The sequence below is a fragment of the Pipistrellus kuhlii genome, unplaced genomic scaffold, assembly GCF_014108245.1.
Source record: "Pipistrellus kuhlii isolate mPipKuh1 unplaced genomic scaffold, mPipKuh1.p scaffold_m20_p_40, whole genome shotgun sequence".
NCBI lineage: Eukaryota > Metazoa > Chordata > Mammalia > Chiroptera > Vespertilionidae > Pipistrellus > Pipistrellus kuhlii.
The window spans coordinates 3,655,361-3,664,662 of record NW_023425541.1 but is presented as its reverse complement, the minus strand read 5'-3'; the positions used below and the strand labels follow the sequence as shown (position 1 = coordinate 3,664,662).

At 40.9% G+C, this 9,302-nt stretch overlaps 1 non-coding gene across 1 annotated transcript; it reads left to right on the top strand.

Moving 5' to 3' along the window:
• The first annotated feature begins 2,092 nt into the window (after positions 1-2,092).
• LOC118704184 lies at positions 2,093-2,199 on the top strand. The gene has a single exon (XR_004983320.1). It is a non-coding gene; the product is annotated as a U6 spliceosomal RNA (small nuclear RNA).
• The last annotated feature ends 7,103 nt before the right edge of the window (positions 2,200-9,302 follow it).

Below are 9,302 nucleotides of genomic sequence, written 5' to 3'. Positions count from 1 at the left end.
CACCAAGCCACTCCATCAACACAGGGAAGCAGCCAAAATGAGGAGACAGAAGCATGTCACGAATGGGAGAGATTGAGGAAAGTGAATTACTGGACGACACAGAGTTCAGAATCACATTTATAAGGTTAATCAAGAATATTCTAAAAACCACTGAGAAACTTGCAAAGACCTTCAAGGACCTTAATGAGAATACCGAAAAATTGGAAAAGTACCAGACAGAAATTAAGCATACACTGTCTAAAATAAAGAATATACAGATACTCATTTGTAGATCAACATACCCCAAGAGTCAAACCAAAAATCTGGAATATGAGAAAACAAAAAACACTCAACCAGAGAGGCAGAAAGAAAGAGGAATCCAAAAGTGTGAGGATAGTGTAAGGAGCCTCTGGGATGGCTTTCAGCATACCAACATCTGGATTTTTGGGATGCCAGAAGAAGAGAGAGAGCAGGATATTGAAGGCCTATTGAAAGAAATAATGACAGAAACTTTCCCTACCTGGTGAAAGAAATAGACTTATAAGTGCAGGAAGCACACAGAACCCCAAACAAGAGGAATCCAAAGAGGACCACACCAAGACACGTCATAATTAAAATGCCAAGGGCAAAAGACAAAGAGAGAATCTTGAAAGCAGCAAGAGAAAAACAGTTACCTACAAGGGAGTACCCATAAAACTGTCAGCTGATTTTTCAACAGAAACTATGCAGGCCAGAGGGAGTGGCAAGAAATCTTCAAAGTGATGAATTGCAAGAACCTACAACCAAGATTACTCTACCCAGCAAAGCTATCATTCAGAATTGAAGGTTATATAAAGAGCTTCACAGACAAGAAAAAACTAAAGGAGTTCATCACCACCAAACCAGGATTACATGAAATGCTAAAGGGTATTCTTTAAGAAGAGGAAGAAGAAAAAGGTAAAGGTAAAAACTATGAACAACAGCCGAAACTGGTTTGGCTCAATGGATAGAGTGTTGGCTTGGGGACTAAAGGGCCCCGGGTTTGATTCCGGTCAAGGGCATGTACCTTGGTTACGGGCATATCCCCAGTAGGGGGTGTGCAAGAGGCAGCTGATCGATGACTCTCTCATCGATGTTTCTAACTCTCTCTCTTTCTCCCTTCCTCTCTGTACAAAATCAATAAAATATATTTTTTAAAAAAACTATGAACAACAAAGAGACATCAAATACATACCTCCCAACAAGTGAATCTAAAAATCAAGTGAATAAAAAATCTGAAGAACAGAATGGACTGGTAAATATAATAGAAGCAGGGACATAGAAAGGGAGTGGACTGACAATTCTCAGGCGGAGGGTGGTCTGAGGGGTGTGGGAAGAGATTGAACAAAAATCTTACACCTAGAGAGGATCCAAGATGGCTGCTCGGGTAGACTCCTAACCGCAGCAGCACACAACAATTTCAATGGAATACAACTAAAATGTAGAGTGGACATCGCCCAGAGCTACAGGTAGTCGACTGACTGAAAATTCTACAACAAGAAGGAAAGAGAAAACCAGAAGGAAAATCAGAGGAGCTGAAAAAAAGCCTAAGGTACGGAGACATGCTGCGTGCTCGGGGGGGAGCCAGACCTGCAAGGGGGGGGGGGTAATTGGGGGAAAACCAGACCTGTAAGGGAGGAAAGTTGGGGGGATACCAGTCCTCCAGGGGATGGTAGTTAGGCATCAACAAGGCTGGCAGGGGAGTGGTTAGGGGGTGATCAGGCTGGCAGGCAGAAGTGGTTAGGGGCAATCAGGCAGGTAGGCAGACAAGCGGTTAGGAGCCAGCAGTCCTGGATTGTGAGAGGGATGTCTGACTACCCAGGATCAGGCCTAAATGGGAGTCAGACATCCTCGAGGGGTCCCAGATTGGAGAGGGTGCAGGCTGGGTTGAGGGACACACACACCCCCACACACGAATTTCGTGCATGGGGCTCTATTTGATTCATAAATGGGTTGGCTCAATTCAATTCAAACACCACTTCTATTAAAATTTCCTTAAGCCTTCCCATCCTGCCATCTTCTGGACCTCTTCTGAAGCAGTTTGTAGTTCCTTCCTCTACATACTTTGTAAATTACTCTTTTTAAAACTGAGGTAGTGCTCACTTTGGCAGCACATATACTAAAATTGAAATAATACAGAGAAGATTAGCATGGCCCCTGCGCTTGGATGGCACACAAATTCGTGAAGTGTTCTATATTTAAAACAAACAAACAACAAATAAATAAAACTGAGGTAAAAGTCACATAACAAAAAATTACCATTTTAAAACATACAATTTAGAAGCATGTAGTATACTCACAATATTGTGTAACCATCACCTCTAACTGGTTCCAAAACCTTTTCATCATCCCAATGGGAAGTCACATATACATTAAGAATTCAATTCCCATTGCTCCCCTCCCACGGTCCCTGGAAACCAATAATCTGCTTTCTGTATCAATTAATTTTATTTTGGAAATTTAATTAAAAAAATAATATAATATGTGACCTTTAGTCTTTTCTTCACATAACATGTTTTCAAGGTTCATCCATGTTATACCATGTATCAGTATTTAATCCCTCTTCATGTTTGAGTAAGATTTCATTGCATACAATTTATTTATCCATTCATCCATTGATGAACATTTGGGTTGTTTCCACATTTTGGCTGTTGTAAATAGTGCTGCTGTGAACATTTGTGTACAAGTTTTGAGTTGAATACCTGTTTTCATTTCTTTTTGGGTATATACCTAGAAGTGGAATGACTGGATCTTATAGTAATTCAATTTAAAAATATATATATGTGGAACTGTCAAATTGTCTTCTATAAGGCTGGTCCATTTTACCTTCCCACCAGTAATGCACAAGGGTTCCAATTTCCCCATATCCTCACCAACATTTATTTTCCTTCTTAAAAAATAATATAGCCATACTAATGGGTGCAAAGTTGTATCTCATTGTGGATTTGATTTGCATTTCCCTAATGGCTAGTGATGTTGAGCATCTTTTCAGGTGTTTGTTGGCCGTTGGTGTATCATCTTTGGAGAAATATCTATTCAAGTCCTTTGCTCGTTGATTTTAGTAGATTTATTTTTTAAGTACCATTTGGGATTTATAGAATAATCGAGTATTACATAAAGTTCTATATACCCAACACACCCTCTCCGCCCCCACTCACATTTGCCTTCTCATGTAGTTTTCTCAATTATGGACATCTTACAATAGTGTGGTACATTGTTACAATTAATGAACCAATATTAAAACACAGTTACAATCTAATAGTTTGCATCAGGTTTCAATCTTTGTGCTGCACATTCTATGGGCCTTGACAATGATATATATATCCACCATTACACTATCATACAGTATAGTTTCATTGCCCTAAAAACAAACAAACTTGTGACTCACCTATTCAATCTCCCCTGACATCCCCTGAACCTCTGGCAACCACTAACCTTTTTATTGTGTCAATAAATAAGCTTTCTTTTTAGAGCAGTTAGATATTTACAGAAAAACTAAGCAGATAGTACAAAGAGTTCCCATATGCCCAACACCCAGTTTCCCTATTATTAACATCTTACATTGTATGGTACACATTTGTTATAATCAGTGAACCAATATTGATGCATCATTATTAACCAAAGTCCATACCTCACTCAGACTTCTTTATTATAGTTTTTACCTAATGTCTTTTTTTCTGGTCCAGAATCCCATTCAGAACACCACATTACAATTAGTCATCATGACTCCTTAGGCTCTTCTTGGTTTTAATGGTTTCTCAGATTTCCCTCGTTTTTAATTACCTTTACTAGTATAGTTATGAGGAGTGCTGTATGGTCAGGCATTCTGTATGTCCCTCATTTGGGATTTTTCTGTGTTTTTCTCATGATTAGGTTTTAGGGTAGAAGACCACAAAAATACAATGGCATTTTCACTGCATCCTAGCTATGATATATATTATCAACATGACTTTTCACTGTTCATGTTGCGCTTGATCACCTGACTGAGGTAATTTTAGTCATATTTCTTCACTATAAAGTTATTCTCTGCCCCCCACCTCCACCTCGCCATCCAAATTGTAGTCTTTGGAAGGAAGTTACTGTGCCCACCCTACTTGGGGATGGCTGAAGCAGCATGGACTCATTCTTAAATTCCTAAGTTGACTCAACCTGCTGTCCAGTAACAAATCATTCCAGGCTCAGCAACTTTTCTGAGCTCTGGGGTTGCTCTAGGGTAGGCCAGGCCTCCTCTAGAACTTACCTTATTATGGGCTAACTTTTGCCCCTGGACTCCTAAAATCGTTAAATAAGCTCCCTTCTTCCTTCCTTCCTTCCTTCCTTCCTTCCTTCCTTCCTTCCTTCCTTCCTTCCTTTCTTTCCTTTTTTTTAATGTTCTTATTGATTGTTGAGAGAGAGGAAGGGAGAGGGATACAAAGATAGAAACATCGATGAGAGAGGAACATTATAGATCGGCTGCCTCTTGCATGCACCCCTACTGGGGATTGAACCTGCAGTCCGGGTGTATGCCCTGACTGGGTCGATGGTCAACCGTTGAACCACACTAGCAGGGTGAGTTCCCTTTTTTGTTACTAAAAGAAGAAGAAGAAGAAGAAGAAGAAGAAGAAGAAGAAGAAGAAGAAGAAGAAGCAGCAGCAGCAGCAGCAGCAGCAGCAGCAGCCGCCGCCGCCCTAGCTGGTTTGGCTCAGTGGTTGGAGCGTTGGCCTGTGGACTGAAGGGTCCCAGGTTCAATTCTGGTCAAGGGCACACATCTGGGTTACAGGCTCAATCTCCAGTAGGGGGTTTGCAGGAGGCAGCCAATCAATGATTCTCTCTCATCGATGTTTTTATCTCTCTCTCCCTCTCCCTTCCTCTCTGAAATCAATATAAATATGTTAAAAAATAAAATAATAAAAATAACATTAAAAAATAGAGTAATTCTCTACCTCCTTTAGGACAGAGTACTAAATAAATTATTTGGATTGCATGAGAGATTTATTTATTTATTCTCTAAATCACTATTATATCAGTATGGATTCATATAAATTTATTTTGCACTTTTCCCACTCTCATTTTTATACTCATTTATACTTTCTTTTTTAATACATTTAACAGCAGTCTGGCATCACCCAACCAATCAATAATAGTGTGGTTCACTTGACAATTAGTACATTGTTCCTAATACTAAGGAATCTTTCCTGGGACCTGAAGAACTTTTTCCTTCCAATCAGAGGCAAGTGAAGTTGATTTTCCCCCTTCAGGTACAGAAAAAGGGTTTGGGGAGTTCATCCATACATTTGTCAATGAAACAAGGATTTCCCATACTAGATGAAGAAAATACTTTGAGTTCAACGAAAGAAACAAAACTAGAAGATATATTAAGAGATTTATTGTAGGGACATTCTTACACCACATACAAGAATAAAATAAAAATGTATTAAAGATATAAATGTAAGACTCAAAATCATAAAACTCCTAGAAAAAAACACAGGCAGTAAAATCTCTGACATTTCTCTTAGCAATATTTTTTTCTGATATATTTCTTCAGGCAAGGGAAACAAAAGAAAAAAATAAACAAATGATACTACATCCAACTAAAATGTTTTTGTACAGCAAAGAAAATCATCAACAAAATGAAAAGGCAATGTACTGAATGGAAAACATAATCACCAATAATACATCTGATAAGGGGTTAATACCAAAATTTATAATGAATTCATACTACTCAAGACCAAAAAAACACAACAACAAACAAAACCCCCAAACAATCCAATGAAAACAAGGGCAGAGGGCCTGAATTTATACTTTTCCAAAGAGAACATACAAATGGCCAATAGACCTATGAAAAGATGCTCAATGTCACTAATCTTCAGAGAAATACGAATTTAAACCACAATGAGATCTTACCTCAGAAAGACTGGAAGATGGTGCACGGAGGAGTATGGGGAAGTTACACTTATCTCCATCCTGGACTACTAATAAACTGGAAGTACAACTAAAATACGGAGCAATCAACCTGAATAACCAACAGAAGACTAGCTGAATAGAAGTCTTATAACCAAGGATTTACAGAAAGGCATTCTGTATGTCCCTCAATTGGGATTCTTCTGTGTTTTTCTCATGATTAGACTGGCATAATAGGTTTTCTGTAACGTTACAGAAATTACATTGAGACTGGTAGGAAGTACGGAAACACAAAAAGGGCTGGCCTGCACCCATGGGTGGCAGCTGAGATTCTGGAGATATATCTTAGCTACAAAGGTTCCCCCTAAGAAGCGCAGGGTCTTGCCGAAACTGGTTTGGCTCAGTGGATAGAGCATCAGCCTGCGGACCGAAAGGTCCCAGGTTCGATTCCAGTCAAGGGCATGTACCTTGGTTGTGGGCACATCCTCAGTAGGGGGTGTGCAAGAGGCAGCTGATAGATGATTCTCTCTCATCGATGTTTCTAACTCTCTATCCCTCTCTCTTCCTCTCTGTAAAAAAATCTATAAAATATATATATATTTAAAAAAAAAAAAAAGAATAAGTACAAGGTCTCAAACCCAAGCGGGGCTCCCCAGTCCAGAGTACTAGAGCTGAGAAGAGGCTGTGAAAATCATCTGGCTGTGAAAATCAGTGGGGTTTCTGTATTCCAGGAAGAGTTGAGCCTGCTAGAGATACAAGCACCCTCTCTTTTTAAAAAAAAACAAAAACAAAACACACCTCTATTTTGATTTGCATAGTAGATGTACCAATTTATTTTTCCACCAACAGTGGGCAAGCATTCCCTTTTCTCCACATCCTCACCAACATGTATTATTTCTTGTCTTTTTTATAACAGCCATTCTAACAGATGTGAGGTGATATCACATTATGGTTTTGATTTGCATTTCCCTGATGATTAGTGATGTTGAGCATGTTTTATGTACTTGTTGGCCATCTGTATATCTTTATTAGAAAAACAACTATTCAGATCCTCTGCCCATTTTTAATTTTTTTTGGATGTTGCTATTAAAGTGTGTGAATTATTTATAAATTTTCCTTCTTTGGGTGATTTTTTTTTACTTTGCATTTTATATATTATCCTGTTTCACATTCTCATAGGATCTGCAATTGCAATAGCCACATAGTCTCCCAAGTTTGAAAATGGCAAGAGAGCCACAGTTGTGACCAAAGGCAAAGCACTGATATGCTCACAAAACAAAAAATGGCGACACTTTTCCTTCATTTTTCTCAAACTTATGCCTGACACGAAAGCTCATGGCTAGAGAATGGAAGTCCTTTTCTTCTTCATGCCTCAAACTAAATATTAAACTTCCTGCCTCAAACTAAATAAATAACAATTAATTATTAAAGAGAACAAAGTCTCTTTAATAATTAATTGCTTACACACACCTACACACAAATATTTTTATACACAGGCTATAAAGACACTTTCGCTTTTTGGTTGTTTTCGAAATTTGGAAAGACTGAGGAGCAATGGCAGGGGCAGGGTGCTCTGTGGAGTGGTAAGCAAAATGAGTAGAGAAAGGATGTTCTTAACAGTTGTTGTCCCATCTAAGAGGAGGAAGTGGAGAACCCTGATTTGAAATGAAAAAGAAAATACTCTAACTTTGTTGTGTGGCTATTGCTGTTCAACCTGGAGTTGTGTGAAGTGAGAGTGGGGGGAACACAGGGTATAACTGACTTCAGGGATGAGCCTCACTGAAGCAGGATGGGTGTATGGGTGAAATGAAACTCAAGCACCCTCTCTTAAAGGGCCAATACACAAAATCTTCTAGCAGCCACTCACCCTGGGCTCCAGTGGAGGGAGAGTGGAGTGGGCTAGAGTCATGCGAGTTTATGGCTTTAGAGCACATGTGTCAAACACAAAGCCTGCGGGCCAAATCCGTCCCGCCAGGCCTTGCAATGTGGCCCGCACCGCGCTGTCATCACTGCACTCCGCTGCGTTTCCATCACAATGACAGTTTATGACTGTTCAGTAAACCATTCGGCCCGCGATTTAGGCTGGATTTTAGATTTTGGCCCCTTCTCTGATTGAGTTCGACACCCCTATTTTAGAGAGAGAGCTGAGGGGACAATTGCCAGAACACCATGGGCTGATTCACACTACTGCACCACAGACACTATATTTCTGGGATGGAACATGCCCCTGCATACAGCATTAGCCTGAGAATACAATAACTCTACCCTCTGGTCTCCTTGTTGACCCATCCTGTGGAACTTGTGCCCTGCTGAGTAAGCTGCCTGGGCCAGGGTGTACAGGTCTGGGCAGATTAGGGGTATCAGTTACTGAGTTGTATGGTTTTGAAGTGGGGACCATGCCTCAGCACTTTCCCATGAACCTGACTGGTGCCTTCTCCTCACCAGAGACCCCCCTAACCCCTCTCTCCAGACTCGTGAGGCCCTACCCTTAGTCTTGGTGGCTTCATCCTGCTGAGATCTGGGCAGAATCTAGGACAAACTGAATTGTGTGGCACTGGGGTGAGGGCCATTCCCCCAATTTCCCCAAGCCTGAAGGGCCCCACCCTGCTGAGATGGGGCTCTTGGCAGTATCTGAGACACACCGAGTTGTGTGGCTCTAGAACCAGGGAAATTTTTCTTTTACAAGCCCAAACGGTGCAGAGCTTTCCCTACACAAGGCCAAATATTGGTGTGTTTGGGCCTGATAAATTCTGCTGGCCTCACCCTGACAACTCCCTGAGACTCCTCCCCATCACAAAGATGTGTGAGCACCAAGAGGGTGACAGCTAGACTTTGAATACTCTGGGAACATTGCTGAGTGGTCTCAGACTCAGCACTGGCACCAAGTTTGAACCTATATAGATCTGTGAACAGCACTCGCTCCTAATTGATGATTCACTGAGAACCTACCTCATGCAACTCGAGTATAGCCAGAGGCTCTTTTAGTGACTGAGCCTAAGAAGCAGCCAGCAGGCAGAGGTGAACCTCAGACTTCCTAGGGAATTTTGATGACCTATCCCCAGGCCTGGTGCTGGAGAAAATCAACCTTGGTGTGCAGCTTGATGCTTCCCATGCACAACCAGATCCAGCAGAGGCAGCCACAAAATATAGGTCACTTTAGTTCTAAACAGGTTACCTAGGGGCAGTCATGGAGAGTGTCTGACATTGTCCTGCACCTGAGTCCTTCCCAAGCAGTTCAAGAACCAACACGCCCAGTGACCAGCTTCAAACAACACCATAGCAGGATCCAATTACCTTCCCAAATAGCATATCCAAAGGGAGATCTCAGCAGGTACCAGACTGCTTATGTGAATTCCATTCTGTATAATTAGCACCTGCACAGAAGCTAGTACACTGTGGTGAGAGTTGACCTCACAGTTAGACAG